Source organism: Octopus sinensis, linkage group LG12 (assembly GCF_006345805.1).
Source record: "Octopus sinensis linkage group LG12, ASM634580v1, whole genome shotgun sequence".
Lineage (NCBI taxonomy): Eukaryota > Metazoa > Mollusca > Cephalopoda > Octopoda > Octopodidae > Octopus > Octopus sinensis.
The window spans coordinates 45,572,795-45,592,794 of record NC_043008.1 but is presented as its reverse complement, the minus strand read 5'-3'; the positions used below and the strand labels follow the sequence as shown (position 1 = coordinate 45,592,794).

The following is a 20,000-nucleotide window of genomic DNA, read 5'->3' as shown; positions in this document are numbered from 1 at the left end:
ACCTGATAACATTTTAATGATGGGAGACTTCAACCTTCCCGGGGTTGACTGGTTTACGAACAGTCTGCCGCCAGGTTCTTCTCTCTCAACCCCTGACAGGGAGGCAGTGGAATCGCTTCTTGACTTCATGGATGACTTCTTCTTGTTCCAACTGGTACTCGAACCAACGAGATGTCACAAAAACGTCTTAGACTTAATTTTCAGCAATCACACTGATACTATCCACAATATTGCAGTGGAGAAAACCCTACTCTCCGACCATGACATGGTTCTCTGTGATCTGAGATTTCACTGGCCAAAATGCAAAACAAATGTCATCCCTCCTGTTCATCCATTTGACACTATGGATTTCCACAATGCAAACTGGGAAGCGATCAATAATGATCTTGCACAAGTCGATTGGTCCTTCACGCACACATACACACCCACTAATATCAAAAAGTCCTGGCAGTCACTTGTAGACACCATCACGAACATATGTGCAAGACACACCCCATTAAGATCTGCAAACAAATCTAAGTGTCTAATCCCTAGAAATAGAAAATCTCTCATAAGGAAAATTAAAAGAATCAACAAAAAGATCAACATGCTGAAATACTGTCAACAGCAACACACCAACCTGACTGCCATCTCGTCGCTAGAGATTAAAGAACATAAACTCCAAAACAACATGATGTCTATCATCAATAGTCAGCGAAGAGCTGAAGAGGCCTGGGCCATTGAGAAGATCAAACTCAATCCCAAAGTGTTCTTTTCATTTGCAAAAAAACACAGAGTCACTGGTTCTACTGTTGGCCCTCTGATTGATGAAAATGGTACTCTTCAAGACAATGCCAAAACCATGGGAGAGATATTGCAGAAACAATATTGCTGTTTTCAGCAATCCTGATATGACTGATCTGGGCTGTATCAGTGATGTTACTCCCCAATACACTTTATCAGACATAACATTTGGCGCTCCTGATGTCTTAGCAGCAATAAAGTAAATGAAGCATAATTCAGCAGTAGGTCCCGATAGGTTCCCTGCTTGTGTCTTGAAGATGTGTCAAAACCAACTTGCACCCCCTCTAGCCAATCTGTGGCAGGACTCACTGGATGCTGGATATATACCAGAAGACCTTCTATCCCAGTCTGTGGTCCCAATTTTCAAAAAAGGAAACAAATCGCTTGCCGTGAATTACCGTCCAATCTCACTCACCTCTCATATCATCAAGGTATTTGAGAGGGTGCTGAGATCGCGTATGACTCACTTCCTTGAGAGTCATAATATGCTGAACCCCAACCAGCATGGATTCCGTAATGGGAGAGATTGCCTGACGCAGCTACTGCATCATTTTGATGACATTTTGAGAGCCTTGGGAGAAGGTTCCAACACTGATGTCATCTACCTTGATTTCAGCAAGGCCTTTGACACGGTTGATCATAAGATCCTTCTGAGAAAGCAGTCCAATATTGGTGTCACTGGAAAGCTGCTGCAGTGGATCAAGTGCTTCCTGTCTAACAGAACCCAACATGTTGTAGTCGAAGGAGTCAAATCCAGCCCAGCCAAAGTCTGTAGTGGTGTCCCACAAGGCACTGTGTTTGGCCCACTTCTCTTCATCATCTACATAAATGATATTACTGACACCATCAAACACAGTAACATCAGAACCTTCGCTGATGATTCCAAGCTCCAGAAGGTCATCAATGGCGTGGATGACCGAATAAACCTTCAGTCAGACCTACTGGCTGTTGTCCAATGGGCGGAAAAGTATAACATGTTGCTAAATGAAGACAAATTCGAACTGATCCACTTTGGAAGGGAGGACGCTCTGAAACTCCCATACTCTCTTCCTTCTGGAGAAATTCTCATGGCATGCAACAACATCAGAGACCTGGGAGTAACAGTGGACAACAACATAAGCTGGGCTACACATATAAGCAGCAAAGTTGACATGGCCCGCAGAATGTGTTCCTGGATTCTCAGAACCTTCCAGTCGAGAGATTCCCACGCTATTATCCTTCTCTTCTCCACTTTTGCCCGACCCCACCTTGAATACTGCTGTCCACTGTGGTCTCCCTACACAAAGCAAAATATTATGAGAATTGAAGCTCCCCAAAGGGCAATCACAAAAAAGATAGATGGCATGTCAGACCTTGACTACTGGGGTAGACTAGAGAAGCTGAAATTGTATTCACTCCAACGACGCCGTGAACGCTACATTATCTTTATGATGTTGAAAATATTCCATCAGCACTGTCCGAATGATGTTGGCATCACCTTCAAAATGCATCCAAGGCTTGGACCACGTGCCATCCGTCCACAACAAAAATCTAAATCGCATCACATAACGACAATACGGCACAACTATTTCACCTCAATAGGACCCGCTCTCTTCAACATTACACCAGGACACGTCAAAAAAGAAACTGACCACACAAAATTCAAGAAGTCTTTGGACAAATTCCTTCAAAGAGTACCGGACAAACCACCCACACCCGGATATGTCTCCGCAAACAATAACTCTCTGCTCGAATGGGCCTTGGTGCCCAAATCCTGAACTGAAAGACTTCGCCAGGTAGTGCTATTAAGTTAGACATGGCCTGGGCCAATACTGGCCAAAACCTTTCTAAGTTATTCTAAGTTATATATATATATATATATAAGTATGTACAAATTAAAACCATCTGAAATACAAAGAAGGGAAAAACAGAAAATATATACACAGACGTATACAGCGCATGGTATCACTTTCACTTGAAAAGAAGTTCAAAGTCTTCCACTGCCTTGGAAATACCCATCTCTTTAGAAAAACTATATAAGTATCTGTATATATATATATATATATATATATATATATATATAATATATATATACAATCCTTGGATATTGGAACAGTACCTTTAATGATTCTACAAAAAGAAAATAACTTGTCGTAAATCTGTGTTACCATGTGTAGCAACTACGATCGAAAACACGCCATTCTACTTCGTAAAGATATCTGTAAGTACTTCCCGAATTCTAGAAAAATCATACACAGTTTTTTCTAGAAAACCATACACACAGTTTTATAAATCAGCACGCACCGCACACAAATATATACATGAAGCGAATTTAAATCTTACTTTCTTCTTCACCAACCATTGTATCCTTACATCTTTTGCTTGTACATATAACTGTATTTTTTTGTATGGCAGGTCACTTTCGAGTGCTACTGGTAACATGTAACCCAGAACAACCTGTTGCATGGTCTGATCATCGACGACTAAACCGGTAACGGTGAGGAGGATATTTATTGGATACCCTGCGGCATGAAAAACAAAACCCGTCAAAGGCCGGAGTAACTCTTGAGAGTCAACTGCCATTCAATAAATGTGTTTTTTTTTCTTCTTAAAGCTTAAGGCTGTCTCATGCGCGGGGACATAGAAATAATCGGACTGAATACCCGATCGCGCGGTTAAACCATTGGGAGTGAAGGCCTCCTAGCCTTTGTTAGGGCATCCTTCTAGGAGAAGGTAACTCAGGTAACTGGGATAACTCCGACATAAAACCTGCGGCTCATTGGTTACCGATGATGTTGTCTTGTTCTTTTCGGATTATGGCTGCTGTTGCTTAGTGAGTGGGATTGACTCAGTGCACAGCCTTTCCTTACTTTAAAAAAAATCTTTTTGCACAGGTATTGCACGATAACTACATTGAATTGATTAAAATGATTAACTAATTCATGATTGTTGATAGTGCTGTGAGTCTCAACTGAATGGCTTACTGTAGCCTTTAAAAGCAAAAGTCAATGATGTACCAAAACAGTATAAAAATAAATGGCAGTAAGGACTTTGCAACCACATCGGCTGAAAGAGTCTGGCCCGGCAGGGGCTCCAGAGCATCACAGTCTGAACCCGGCTGTCATCATGCTACTGTTATAGAACCAAAGAAAATAATGAATATTGGCTGTTGGAATGTACGGACACAGCTTGAACACAAGTCCTCTGAATGTCCTGAAAGAGGGACTGCGCTTGTTGCGAAGGAGCTTCAACGCTATGACCTTGACATCCATGCTTCATCTGAGACGAGATTACCTGGAGATGGTCATCTTACAGAATCTTTTGGAAAATATACATTCTTTTGGAAAGGGAGAGATGAAGAGCTTAGAGGAGAAGCTGGAGTGACATTTGCTGTTAAGACTACTGTTGTGGACAAGTTGGAAGAATTCCCAATCGGAATTAACGAGCGTCTTATGTCCATGAGAATTCCTTTGGCTAAAGGAAATTATGTGACCTTGGTGAGTATGTATGATCCAACTATGTGCTATACTGATGACGAAAACCTTTCTTTCTACCATGCTTTGAAGGGCGTTATAAGAAATATCCCTCGGGCAGACAAAGTCATTGTACTGGGTGACTTTAATGCTAGAGTGGGTAGGGATTTTAACACATGGTCTGTAATTGGAAAGCACGGGGTGGGGAAGTGTAATAGTAATGACATGCTTTTGCTGCGGATGTGTGAGGAGCTGCGTCTGTGTGCTACCAATACCATGTTTCAACAAAAGAATAAGCTTAAGACTACATGGATGCACCCTGCATCTAAAGAATGGCATATTCTGGATTACATCCTTGTTAGGGTGCGTGACAGACAGGATGTGCAGTGTGTTCGTGTTCTTAGTGGAGCTGAGTGTTGGACTGACCACCGCCTAGTACGTGCAAAAGTGAAATTAGTCACAAAACATAAAATCCGTGCTGCAGGGATGACCCTGCCTAAAAGACTGAATGTTGATCGTCTTAGGTATAATAGTGTGAAGAGAACTTTTTGAGAGGAAATGAATGCGGCAGATATAGGGGAGGATTGGCCGACCCTTAAAAAGTCAGTTTATGATATAGGCAAGAAAGTTCAGGGATTGATACAAAGAAAGCATCAAGATTGGTTCAAAGAAAATGATGAACATATAGATGATTTATTGGCTGATAAAAGACGTACTTTGTCACGCTATTTGTCAGCAAAGTCACAGGAAAGGGAGGTGTTGCATAGGGAACTCAAGGACGTAAAGGCTCTCTGTGAGGCAAAGGCTCTCTCAGATGAGGGATACGTGGTGGAGTAAGAAGGTTGACGAGATACAGGCGGCATCAGATTCCAATAACTCAAAGCTGTTGTATGATCTCTTGCGAGAAGTTTATGGAACGACGTCTTCCCGGATGACACCAATTTGAAGCAGGGATTGTAAAGAACTTCTTCGTGATTCACAAGGAATTCTGCGAAGGTGGCAAGAACACTTTGATGAACTTTTGAATCAGCAGTCTGTAGTTAGTGAGGATGTTTTCAATCTCATCCCTGGATTGCCTGTGAAGGCAGCACTCGCAGAACCACCAAAGTTCAAAGAAGTTGCAATGGCTGTCTCAAGTTTGAATAATGGGAAGACTCCGGGTATGGATGGCAGACATGCGGAGTTATTACAGCATGGTGGTGAGAAAATCAGCAGAAACTTCACTCTTTGTTTGGTAAGGTATGGACTAGTGAATCTGTACCTGAGGACTGGAGGGATGCAGTAATGGTGGTCCTGTATAAGGGAAAGGGCAACAGGAATGTATATGCATATATATGTATATATGTATATGTATATATATGTATATATATGCCTTTGAAAATTTGAAAACTTTGTTGTTATCATTAAGGCGCTCAGCTGAGAGAACCGTTAGAACTCTGCACAAGATTCTTAGCGTTATTTCTTCTACCGCTACGTTCTGAGTTCAAACTCCACCGAAGTCGACTTTGCCTTTCAATCCATTTAGAGTCGATAAAATAAGTACCAGTTGAACACTCAGGACGAAGTATTCGATTTAGCTCCTCTCCCAATATTGCTGGCCTTGTGCCAAAATTTGAAACCATTATTATTATTTAGTAGTAGTAGTAGTAGTAGTAGTAGTATTAGTAGTAGTAGTAGTAGTATTAGTAGTAGTAGTAGTAGTAGTAGCAGCAGCAGCAGCAGCAGTATACCGTCAACTTTGACTTTCATCTTTTCAAGGTCGGTAAATATAAGTATTAGTGCTTAGAGTATTCGGTTCACGAAAATGGCTTTGCGCTAAAATTTAAAACTATTATTATTACTGTTATTGTTGCCACTACTACTACTGCAACTATTAATACTAATAATGATGATAATATCAATTGTCCAGGCAATGGCTCTCATGACTTCTCATCTTAACTGATTGGAAGGGTTATCATCTATATGTTTTGCTTTGGTGTAAAAGATGGGCTACAGTAGACATTCTGCTCTAAACCTCTGGAAACATACTCGTTTTGTTTATCATCGTTAAACAATTCTTATTCAGAGAATTTTTTAGCGGGATGTGCTACTCGACCTGAATAAAACACTAACTGTGCTGCTAACTTTGGTGTGAGTTCGCCATGTCTGGCACAATTGGGTTGATGCATGTGTCTAATAAGATGTACCCTTATCTTCACAGTTTGTCCTGATGTGTATATTCTCAGAGCACATCCTTCAGTGCTTTTATCAATGTGATATTTGGAGGGGTTTGTTCTGAGAGCTTTTCTTAAAGCACTGCACACTAACACCGCAGTGGGCCATTTTAAGTCTCTTTTCTGCAGCTAATGCCAGGTTCTATTCCAATCAATCTCATCTTTAGTCTTGAAGAACTGGCTGTGCATTTTCTTGTCCTGCAAAATTTTCTTCATCTAATCTCTCTGGTATTTCGTTCACTTTTAATAATAATAATAATAATAAGAAGAAGAAGAATAATAATAATAATAATAATAATAATAATAATAATAATATAATAATAATAATAATAATAATAATAATAATAATAATAAAATATTATTATTATTATTATTGAGAGAGTGCGTGCCATCAAGTGACACTGGGGTAAAATATACGAAGCCCAGTATACCCATCATGACTACCCGTCTGATAAGGGTACACCAGGAACATGCATCACAACCATATGTGCACAACATGGTCATCTCATATCAAGATAAACAGCGCATGACCTTGCAGGTGGGGCTCAGTTAGAATTTTCTTCAGGTCGAGTAGCCCATCCCGCTCAAAAGGTCCCTGAATAAGGATTGTTTAAGGATGTTGAACGAACCACCCATGTTTCCAAAGGTGAATTATCCAAACCTCCAAGAATTCCTTTTAACACACGGCTATGATGCCCCCACTATTTTGCTCGTGGTCAGAGATTCACATATCATTAGCCACAAACGTATTTATGTATATGTATGTATGTATGTATATATATATATATATATATATATATATATATATATATACATGTATGCATCTATCTATATATATATGTCTGTACGTATATATATTATATATATAATATATATATTATATATATATATATATATATTATATATATATATATATATGTAGTTATAGAGATTTAATTATAATTAAGGATAATGAGAAACAACACCTACAAGCTAGAGATAGACGTCAAAATATTCTGAAAGCCACTTCAAATTCAACGTGGTTGTTCTCAATGTGGTATATCTCGAGCATATATGTGCTGTTGCTCAGTGCCCTTAATTGTATCTATATAAGTATATATTCATCTTAATGTTTATAGATACATATATATCTATACATACATATATACATGTGTACACACACACACACACACACACACACACACACATACATACATATATATATATATATATATATATAAACAAGAAGGGTAGTAATATTATTTACTACCAGGTGCCCAGCACAAATGACGAATTAGTCATAAGACAAAAATATTATTCATATAGAAAAATATTATTCATGTAGTTATACAATTAAGGGCTCCTAAATAAAGATGCCGAGGTGTTCCCAGCACTCGGCATCTTTATATATATATATATATATATATATATATATATATATATATATATATATATATATATATATAATATATATATATTTAACTCCAAATATCGGTGCCCGAGCATGGTCACAGCTTGTGAGCTGAAACCAAATAAATAAATAAATAAAAAAATAAAATATAAAAATGTCAAATATATATATATATATATATATATATACATACATATATATATACACACACACATGTATATATATATATATATATATTATATATTATATATATATATATATATATTTGTATAATTGTCTATTTACAGCTTAGTGCCAAAGGAAGGCGTTTTTAATACAAGCATTAGAGATGAACCGTAGGACACGAGTAACAATGCTAAGATATTAAGATGGTAAATTTGACAGATCGATTGAAAAGAAAAAAAAGAAAGAAAGGAAGAAATAGTTTCAGCGTCCGCGTCTTTTAATGACTGTGTGATGTTAACTGATGTTTTACGTCTCAGTCTGATAGTCTATTTCAAATTTAATTTTGAACATCTTTCTTTGTGTGTGACTGCAATAGATGTGTAAGTAGTATTCTAATGTAGGCTGAGCCTGTGCCCTATCGTGGATCAATAGTTCAATGATTCAGCTTAGAATAATTCTGTTACCAGAAAAGACAAAAAGAAGAATATAGCCTTTCAAAACATTTTTAAAATGTTTTTGATGATATGCTGCAGGTGTTTTATTGAATGCGATTTAGTAAAATGTGAATACACTTCTGCAGGAATTTAATTCTTTAACAAGGGTTCACTTAAAGGAAAGCATATATGACACTTAACGTAAGTCTTAGTAGAATCTGGATTGCTACACTTCATTTCTTCTTCAAAATACATTATATATCTTTATTATCCCAGAACAAAATTCACCGCAGTGTTGACCTTTATTATGTTCATAAAGCAGTTTTCCCAAAAGCTCTGTGCTCTAGAGTCAAATGGAGAATGGATTTTGGATACTTCGGTCGATTTTTCTCTCGTGAAACAGTGAATGCATGTGTGAAAGCGTTAGATTATAAGATTTAAACTTCTCTGGAGGTAAAATAAATTTGGTTCAACTAAGTTTCAAGATCACATCAATCATTAAGTTATTTACTTAGATCACTACAGTTCATGTGAGCTTTTAAGTTCAAAAAAGACTGGTGTGGAGCAAATTCTCAACTGGTCACGTGGACGAAACGTTCTTTGGAAAAGATGCGAGGAGGCAAAATTGCAGACGCGTATCCTGTGTTATATTTTGGGTCAGTTTATATTGTTTAAAACAAGCAACTCTATGGTGGGTGATAAAACTGTAAGGCCAAATAGGACTTGAAAATTATTTGAGTCAAAGTTTTAAAAAACGTTTACAAATATGAAATGAAATTTTAAAGAAATGCAGTTTGAATAAAAGGCGAAAAAAATTTCAATTAAATTATTTTCTAAAAAAGAAACTTTATCCCGATAGCTATTGAGCCCTGCGCCATATTTAAAAGGAAAAGCACACTAAGTTTTCATCGAATATTGTCACGTTCATAATTGCTTAAATTTAATTAACAAGCTGGTAATACCAATTTGGGATATTATTGAGCATTTTAGTGGAAAAAAGGACAAATACTAACGACGGATGTTGTTAAGGATGAATACTTGGTAACAATTTCATACATGAAGAAGATTTGGTAAAGTTTATATAAAGAAATGTTCTATATCAATTGACATGTCAGTTTATCCGACGAAGTCCATTAGGCAAATATAGGACGAAACAAGTATGTTAAGGTACAGTAAGAAAAATCACTGATAAAGAGAAGTAGAGAAGTATTACAGCCTACATGTGAAAAGATTACGAGCATTTGGAGAATGTGACATGTGACAGCTTGTGTGACACACGGAAAACAATGAAAAGAACACAACTATTGGAGCAGGAGATTGAAGGAACGCACACAGATATGTGACAAAATAAAGAAAACTGCTCGAGATCTAGCTGTGTGAATGTGAGAATCCGATTCAAGAAGCGGTAAACACTCAAAGGCTAGTAAAAAGTTTAAAATTCAAGTACATCGTTTCGATAGAATGATCTTTTTACTTTTATTTTTGTGAATGGCAATTTTAAAATCACGTGTAAACTGACGATATAACAAACGAATGGGTAGAAGTTATAATAGTGAAAATATGAAAGAATATTAATATTCTTTGGCAATATGAATGAAGAGCGGAAGGAATTAGAGAAGAAAGATTGAGGAAATGGGTTGCGAAGATATTTAGACTTGCAAGTCAAAATCATTCCTGTTGCCATAGCAATGCTAACAATCACATATGTTCAACATATTGTGACATTAGATGTGACTGTCATATAACATAGTTACAGAAAAATGCCAGCCTCTTTTCTGTAAGTAGTGTTTGCGAACTGAATGACTGGCCATATTATCCTTAAATTTCAAACTATTAATGCTTTTGGCGTAGTCTAAGTGAATAGTCGTAGTCTTTATTCGCCTGAAGCGCTGGTGGCGATACAAAGAATTATCAATTTTTACTCGGGGTTTCAAAGAATGAAATAACAATGTGGAAAAAATACATTTGAGAGTTGGAGACGTTATATGATATGTAGAAGAACGTACTAAGAAATATTTTAATGCTGGCTGGAAACAGAGGTACCCATGCATGAGCACGTACACATACGCATACTGACACCAACGTGCGTGAGCATGCCAGGCATAATGCTTAGCAGCATTTCATCCAAAGTTCTGGTCATCAAATCTAAGTAGAGATTTCAAACTTAAAATCTTCAAAGCCACAGTCAAACCAGTTCTACTATATGACTCAGAAACCTGGACGTTATCAAAGAAGCTTGAGAGGCGGTTGGATGGAACTTACACTCGCCTTCTTATGAGAGCTCAAAATCTCTCGTGGAAGCGTCATCCAAACAAAGTACAAATCTATGGGAAATTACCACATGTATCATCTCTTGTGAAAGGTAGAAGAGTCCAGTTTGCTGGACATTGTTGTATTGCTGAAAACGAGGTAATTTCTACTCTTCTCTGGAAGCCATTTGCTTGCGATACCGGAGGGCGCACACTCTCCTACCCTGATGTATTCTCCAGAGATACAGGCATCCAGCAACAGGACCTCCGTAATTCTATGATGGACCGTGAAGTCTGACGAAAGATAGTAAATTCCATTGTCTCGACCAGCTCAGCTGAGGCGCTCAGCTGAGAGAACCGTTAGAACTCTGCACAAGATTCTTAGCGTTATTTCTTCTACCGCTACGTTCTGAGTTCAAACTCCACCGAGGTCGACTTTGCCTTTCAATCCATTTAGAGTCGATAAAATAAGTACCAGTTGAACACTCAGGACGAAGTATTCGATTTAGCTCCTCTCCCAATATTGCTGGCATTGTGCCAAAATTTGAAACCATTATTATTATTTAGTAGTAGTAGTAGTAGTAGTAGTAGTATTAGTAGTAGTAGTAGTAGTAGTAGTAGTAGTAGTAGTAGTAGTAGTAGTAGTAGTAGTAGTAGTAGTAGTAGTAGTAGTAGTAGTAGTAGTAGTAGTAGTAGTAGTAGTAGTAGCAGCAGCAGCAGTATACCGTCAACTTTGACTTTCATCTTTTCAAGGTCGGTAAATATAAGTATTAGTGCTTAGGGTATTCGGTTCACGAAAATGGCTTTGCGCTAAAATTTAAAACTATTATTATTACTGTTATTGTTGCCACTACTACTACTGCAACTATTAATACTAATAATGATGATAATATCAATTGTCCAGGCAATGGCTCTCATGACTTCTCATCTTAACTGATTGGAAGGTTATCATCTATATGTTTTGCTTTGGTGTAAAAGATGGGCTACAGTAGACATTCTGCTCTAAACCTCTGGAAACATACTCGTTTTGTTTATCATCGTTAAACAATTCTTATTCAGAGAATTTTTTAGCGGGATGTGCTACTCGACTCGAATAAAACACTAACTGTGCTGCTAACTTTGGTGTGAGGTCGCCATGTCTGGCACAATTGGGTTGATGCATGTGTCTAATAAGATGTACCCTTATCTTCACAGTTTGTCCTGATATGTATATTCTCAGAGCACATCCTTCAGTGCTTTTATCAATGTGATATTTGGAGGGGTTTGTTCTGAGAGCTTTTTTTAAAGCACAGCACACTAATACCGCAGTGGGCCATTTTAAGTCTCTTTTCTGCAGCTAATGCCAGGTTCTATTCCAATCAATCTCATCTTTAGTCTTGAAGAACTGGCTGTGCATTTTCTTGTCCTGCAAAATTTTCTTCATCTGATCTCTCTGGTATTTCGTTCACTTTTAATAATAATAATAATAATAATAATAATAATAATAATAATAATAATAATAATAATAATAATAATAATAATAATAAAATATTATTATTATTATTATTGAGAGAGTGCGTGCCATCAAGTGACACTGGGGTAAAATATACGAAGCCCAGTATACCCATCATGACTACCCGTCTGATAAGGGTACACCAGGAACATGCATCACAACCATATGTGCACAACATGGTCATCTCATATCAAGATAAACAGCGCATGACCTTGCAGGTGGGGCTCAGTTAGAATTTTCTTCAGGTCGAGTAGCCCATCCCGCTCAAAAGGTCCCTGAATAAGGATTGTTTAAGGATGTTGAACGAACCACCCATGTTTCCAAAGGTGAATTATCCAAACCTCCAAGAATTCCTTTTAACACACGGCTATGATGCTCCCCCACTAATTTTGCTCGTGGTCAGAGATTCACATATCATTAGCCACTAAGGGACATGCTCAACTGATTAAGGTCAAACAACTGACAGGCAAATCCTTGGTATTGAGCAGAATATTTGCTGTATCCCATCCTTTATACCAAGACAAAACAACGTACATGATAACACTTCCAATCAGTTAAGATCAGAAGCCACGAGAGCCACTGTCTGGTACTGCATCAGGGCATTTATTTTTATTATTATTAGTAGTAGTAGTAGTATAGTAGTAGTAATAGTAGTAGTAGTAGTAGTATAGTAGTAGTAGTAGTAGTAGTAGTAGTAGTAGAGTAGTAGTAGTAGTAGCAGCAGCAGCAGTATACCGTCAACTTTGACTTTCATCTTTTCAAGGTCGGTAAATATAAGTATTAGTGCTTAGGGTATTCGGTTCACGAAAATGGCTTTGCGCTAAAATTTAAAACTATTATTATTACTGTTATTGTTGCCACTACTACTACTGCAACTATTAATACTAATAATGATGATAATATCAATTGTCCAGGCAATGGCTCTCATGACTTCTCATCTTAACTGATTGGAAGGGTTATCATCTATATGTTTTGCTTTGGTGTAAAAGATGGGCTACAGTAGACATTCTGCTCTAAACCTCTGGAAACATACTCGTTTTGTTTATCATCGTTAAACAATTCTTATTCAGAGAATTTTTTAGCGGGATGTGCTACTCGACTCGAATAAAACACTAACTGTGCTGCTAACTTTGGTGTGAGGTCGCCATGTCTGGCACAATTGGGTTGATGCATGTGTCTAATAAGATGTACCCTATCTTCACAGTTTGTCCTGATATGTATATTCTCAGAGCACATCCTTCAGTGCTTTTATCAATGTGATATTTGGAGGGGTTTGTTCTGAGAGCTTTTTTTAAAGCACAGCACACTAATACCGCAGTGGGCCATTTTAAGTCTCTTTTCTGCAGCTAATGCCAGGTTCTATTCCAATCAATCTCATCTTTAGTCTTGAAGAACTGGCTGTGCATTTTCTTGTCCTGCAAAATTTTCTTCATCTGATCTCTCTGGTATTTCGTTCACTTTTAATAATAATAATAATAATAATAATAATAATAATAATAATAATAATAATAATAATAATAATAATAATAATAATAATAATAATAAAATATTATTATTATTATTATTGAGAGAGTGCGTGCCATCAAGTGACACTGGGGTAAAATATACGAAGCCCAGTATACCCATCATGACTACCCGTCTGATAAGGGTACACCAGGAACATGCATCACAACCATATGTGCACAACATGGTCATCTCATATCAAGATAAACAGCGCATGACCTTGCAGGTGGGGCTCAGTTAGAATTTTCTTCAGGTCGAGTAGCCCATCCCGCTCAAAAGGTCCCTGAATAAGGATTGTTTAAGGATGTTGAACGAACCACCCATGTTTCCAAAGGTGAATTATCCAAACCTCCAAGAATTCCTTTTAACACACGGCTATGATGCTCCCCCACTAATTTTGCTCGTGGTCAGAGATTCACATATCATTAGCCACTAAGGGACATGCTCAACTGATTAAGGTCAAACAACTGACAGGCAAATCCTTGGTATTGAGCAGAATATTTGCTGTATCCCATCCTTTATACCAAGACAAAACAACGTACATGATAACACTTCCAATCAGTTAAGATCAGAAGCCACGAGAGCCACTGTCTGGTACTGCATCAGGGCATTTATTTTTATTATTATTAGTAGTAGTAGTAGTAATAGTAGTAGTAATAGTAGTAGTAGTAGTAGTAGTAGTAGTAGTAGTAGTAGTAGTAGTAGTAGTAGTAGTAGAAGAAGTAGTAGTAGTAGTAGTAGTAGTAGTAGTAGTTGTAGTAGTAGTTGTAGTAGTAGTTGTAGTAGTAGCAGTAGCAGCAGTAGTAGTAGTATTACTATTCTGTTTAACTTTTGCTTTGTATTTGTACAAGTTGACTCCAAGTCTCACCCAGAGACATCAAAAAAAAGTTAGAAGTTGATGCTGATGTTATGTCTAGGGTATCATACAGTATTGTTCTAAAAAACGTTTAATAAAATATAAGAAAATTATGAGTTTGTTTTAAAATTTGAGATTACATATACAGTATTTTACGTACGATATGGGCAGTTGCCATGAGAACTATCTTTTGAATTTCTGCCATTTGGGGATTTCCTAGTACCTGAGCTCGGTAGGAATCAGCCAATTTTGCTATCATTCGTAACCACTAAGCCATGCACCCTCATAATAATAATAATAATAATAATACTTTCTACTAAAATCACAACGCTTGAAGTTTTGGGTGAAGGATTAAGTCGATTACATCGACCCCAGTACTCAAGTGATAATTAATTTATCGACTCAAAAGGATGAAAGGCAAAATCAACCTCGGCGGAATTATTATTATTATTAATATTAATAATGATAATAATAATAACAATAAATAATAATTTATACCCTGATGCAATAGCAGGCTCTCGTGGATTTTGAACTTAATTTATTGGAAGTGTTACCGCGTACAGGTATTATCTTGTACAAGATGATCTACAGTAAATATTTTGCTCCATACCACATACTTGCTTGTCAGTTACTTGACCTTAAGCAGTTGAGCATGTTCCTTAATAGTGGAAGATATGTGCATCTCTGATCACGAGCAGAAGTAGTGGGGGAGCATCATAGCCATGAGTTGAGAGGGATTCTTTGGGATTTGTATAATTCACCTCTGGAAACATGGCTATTTCATTCAACATACTCAAACAAACCTTATTCAGGGAACTTTTGCGCGGGATGAAAATTTTAACTGGGCCCCACCTGCAAGGTCATGCACTGCTATCTTGCTATGAGATCCCCATATTGCGCACATGTGGTTGCGATGCATGTGTCTGGTGCTCCCTTATCAGATGGATAGTCATGATGTGTATATTGGACTTCGTTTATTTGCACCCCAGCGTCACTTTGATGGCATACGCTGCTCTCACATAAAAGTAGTGGTGGTGGTGGTGGTGGTGGTGGTAGTATTAGTAGTATTAGCAGTAGTAGTAGTAGTAGTAGTAGTAGTAGTAGTAGTAGTAGTAGTAGTAGTAGTAGTAGTAGTAAAGAAGAAGAATCCTTTTGATTATGGCAAATGGATTAATATGTTGAAATCTAGAGATAAAAAGCCTGTTCAACTCTCACACACTACTTGCAGAAAAGAGTCTGGCATTTTTCTGTCACCCTGTTATACGACTTCCACTTCTTACGTTACAATTTGCTGAACAAAATGAGTTTCGTGTTATCAATGGCGTTTCTATGACAACAGGAATAGTGTTTTGATTTTCATATTTAAGTATCTTAGCCCATTTGCCTGGCTCATATATTTGACAATCTTTTCTCTCTAATTCTTTTTATGCTTATATATGCACATACTCATATATCTGCACGAAAGTAAAGGAAAACTTGTACCCATACAATTATTTAGTAGATATCATTTAAAGAAATACATGAAGTATTTTCTTGCTATTCTGAGTTATATAGACCACATCTCAGTTCACTTACGGTTTCTCATCTTATGTCCAAGTGCAACCGAGTGTACCAGTAAGTATTTTGAGACATTTGTTATTAAATTACACCAACATGTTGCAGTGTTTTTTTTTTCTTTTTCACAGTTCGGTATAATATCCCAATATTACTATTTGGTTATCTTTTGCATGTTTCATTTTAAACTTAACCCTATTGTGAATTTCAAACTTCCTCGCAGAGTCTGTTGCAGCACAGATGTATATTTCCGCTTCTTACCTCTTTGAGTTTCAAAAACCAATGACTTTTATTTCATCTTCATTCTCTGCATTTCTTTCGTTACTTTTCTCAAGAGATATCTCGCTGACGTTTAGAAAAATGGTTCCTCTTTACCAAGTTCGTTGTTTAATGCTATGTATTTTGTTTTCACTATTTTTTCCTCTTCTTCCCTTCGTATTTATTATTCTTCGTCGATGAAGATGTGCACAACAGGCTGGCACTGTTATGAGACTTTGTAATTGAACCTCTATTTGTGATACAGAGTCTTAAGATACTTTCTAGACCATCCCAACTGCTTCGACTGTAGGTACTCGGGAAATTAGATTTTGTTGTTTTTTGTTATTGCTGTTTACTTTCATTATATTCTTTTCATTCTTTTTGCTTAATATTCCCACAATTCCTCGGAGCTTTCAGACCCATGTCTTTTATCGCAATATATATAATTAGGCTATCAGCAGTTTCTTACCCATTGTTTTCTACCAAATAGAATGCACAGAGACATTTCCGATCTGGTTTTGGTGACCTTCGGGGGTCATGAAGACGTGCAAGTCCGTTTTTTTACACTCCTACCCCCATATCACTTTTTGCTAAAACTGATTTGTACATCATTCCTTACTGCAATATAAATCCACCACTTGTTATGCACCTACGTCATGCCCAATTACTCTTATTGTGGTTTTTGTGTTTCTTCATCTCCTGTACTGTAGTACAAATATACAGTCGAAGGTATGTCTGACAGTTTCAACCTCAGCGTTTTCACTAATAAAGTACATCAGTTAGGGTAGTGGTTGTTGGCTCTTTGAATTGTGGTAGCTTTTGATGTCCTGCAATGCTTATTGTACTACTTGACGTGAGGGGAATTTTCATTCGGTTCCCACTTTTCGTAAAGATAACTAATCTTTTTCTTCATCTTCTTCTGGGTTAGCTCCTGTGGCAGCAAAGTACTGCTTGATTTTACAAAAATTTACCCATCTACATTTCTTTCATTTATAATTATAATAGGTCCAAACATTGTTTGTTCATTTTATGTTTGCGGAAGGTTTGTTTGCAGAGAGCCGCTATATGAACGGGCCGCAATATCAGGTAATAGATGCTATTAATGTGGTCAATACTGCTCCTATCTTTTACATTACATACTTCAGGTTCGATACATTTATTTTATCCATTCCTAGATATACAATTCATTTTATTCTTCCTCTTCTACATTTTTTTAGTGTTTTGCCTTGTGCTGTTTTACAGCCATCGTGTAGCTTTGTAGTGGGAAACTAATTAAGTGTAGGAGTTGGATGTGAAAATGTAATATGGCCAAATAAAATTGTAAAACTTAGTCGAACAAACCCCTTTTCTTTTTGCTGCGCACCACCGAATATCGAGTGCAGCCCACTGCCCGTTTTCAACAATTACATTTATTTATGTAAGCTAACATAAATTTCATTCGGTAGAGGGGTTTTGAAAAGAAAATCAGTCATCTTGACACTACGATGATGATGGTGATGATAACAATAATAAAAATAATACTAATTTCAAATTTTGGTACAAGACAGGAAAATTCGAGGAGGGGGCTAAGTTGATTACATTAACCCAATGCCTTAACTGGTGCTTATTTAATCGAACCCGAAAGGATGAAAGACATAGCCAACCTCGGCAGGATTTCAACTCAGAACATAAAGACGGACGAAATGTCACTAAGAAATCCGCCCAGCGTAATAACAATTTTGCTTACTACCCGCCTTAATAATAATAATAATAATAATAATAATAATAATAATAATAATAATAATAATAATAATAATAATAATAATAATAATAATAATAAAATAATAATAATAATATAATAGTATAGGAGAGTATTGTAGTTCGCTTGAAGCATTGTGCATTGTTTGTAAAGAATAAAAGTTTTGAATGGTACAACAATGCATTATGATGCAAACAATGGGCTATATACCTGTTGTAATTTAGCTATCCATAGTCTGATATTATTTCTGAAAAAGGAATTTTATTCAGAAATATTATCAGAGTATGGATGACTAAATTACAACAAGCATATAGCCCATTGCTTGTATTATAGTGCATTGTTGTACCATTCAAAACGTTTTATTTTCTATAATAATAGTATTGTTGTTATTATTATTATTATGATGATGATTAAGGCGGCAAACTGGCAGAACTGTTAGCACGCCGGGCGAAGTGGTATTTCGTCCGTCTTTACATTCTTAGTTCAGATTTCGCTGTGGTCGGTTTTGCTCTTCATCCTTTCGGGGTCGACAAATTAAGTACCTGTGAAATACTGGTATCAATGTAATCTACTGGACCCCACCCCCAAAATATCAGGTCTTATGCCTTTAGTAGAAAGGATTATTATTATTATTATTCACGTGGTGGGTCAGTAGAATCGCTACAAGCTTCGAAGTAATGTATTGCGGTATTTCTCCCGATACTTTACAAGCTTTGAACCTTTCAACCTTTTGTGGGTGATAAAATAATGTACCAGTAATACGTTGGGGTTCAGTGAACCGACTCATTCTTCCCCACTAAAATTGCTAGTCTTCTGCTAACATATTAAAATGATGATTGTTTATAGAACACAGAAGACTTTTCAAATGCACAAATATAAATGTATAAACAGGGTTAATAATAAACGTGGCAGCGGGATGAATAAAAATTGTCATATAAAAAACGTGGTGTTAAAAGCTTTTTACAATATATTTAAGAATAAGCTAAAAATTTGATGTAAATTAAAAACAGTGAATTAAAAAATTATGTCAAATCTTACTCCCAAAATATCATTTTCATGAAATAAACACGAAGAAAGTCTTCAGTAACCCACCCATACATTAGTCCAAAAGCAGCAATTGTTTTAGTTGGAAGCACTCCACTTGTCACATATGTTGAAAAGAGATGTAAACCAAGACGCGCTTAAAGACTTTTAGCTTTGAAATAGTAACAATACTTTTCTCTAAGTTACTTTGTTTCACATTATGAAGAATCATAATGCCCTATCAAATGCCGACTTATAAATAAGTTGTAAAACTTCAATTTTGTACAGTACAACCTCAATATTTTAAACTTTCTAAAGACCCAGCTTGAATCAATCGCAAACACATGAACGTCATTTTATCTTTCAGGGAAAAACATTCTTCTGTTTTACGTTCAATTCTTTACTTGCTTTTTCTCCCACACCAACCACCATTTTGACCTCTTCTCCGTCCTAAACAGAATACGAGGCAATCAGGTGCACAGTTTCTGGGATTTAGACCGGTTGCGCTAATCGCTGCTTCGATTACTGCTTATTTTGATGTTGCTTCTGCTACTATGTTTTTCGCCTAACTTTCTAGTTTCGCATGGCATAAACTCTACATATGTAACAGCTGATATTTCTCATTTGGAGGGAGTTTCACGGCTCTAGGTTTATTGTATTTAGGTTTCATAGCTAATTATTCATAGAGAAGTTACCTGACCTTCCACCGACGGTCACCACTTACCCATATTGCGTCACAAAATAGCGTTCATATGTCGGCATTGATAGCAATATCTTTTGCTGTAACTTTTACGTTACTCTGCACCATGTATTGTGGTAAATGTTTCTGGGAACATTTTAACATTCTCGATATTATGCAAATAACTTCAATTACCTTGCTAGGCCGATCG

At 36.7% G+C, this 20,000-nt stretch overlaps 1 protein-coding gene across 2 annotated transcripts in view; it reads right to left on the bottom strand.

The window, feature by feature from the left end:
* LOC115218015 (cationic amino acid transporter 3-like) overlaps positions 1 to 20,000 on the bottom strand; it is a 256,003-nt gene that overhangs the window by 231,790 nt on the left and 4,213 nt on the right. The window lies entirely within an intron of this gene.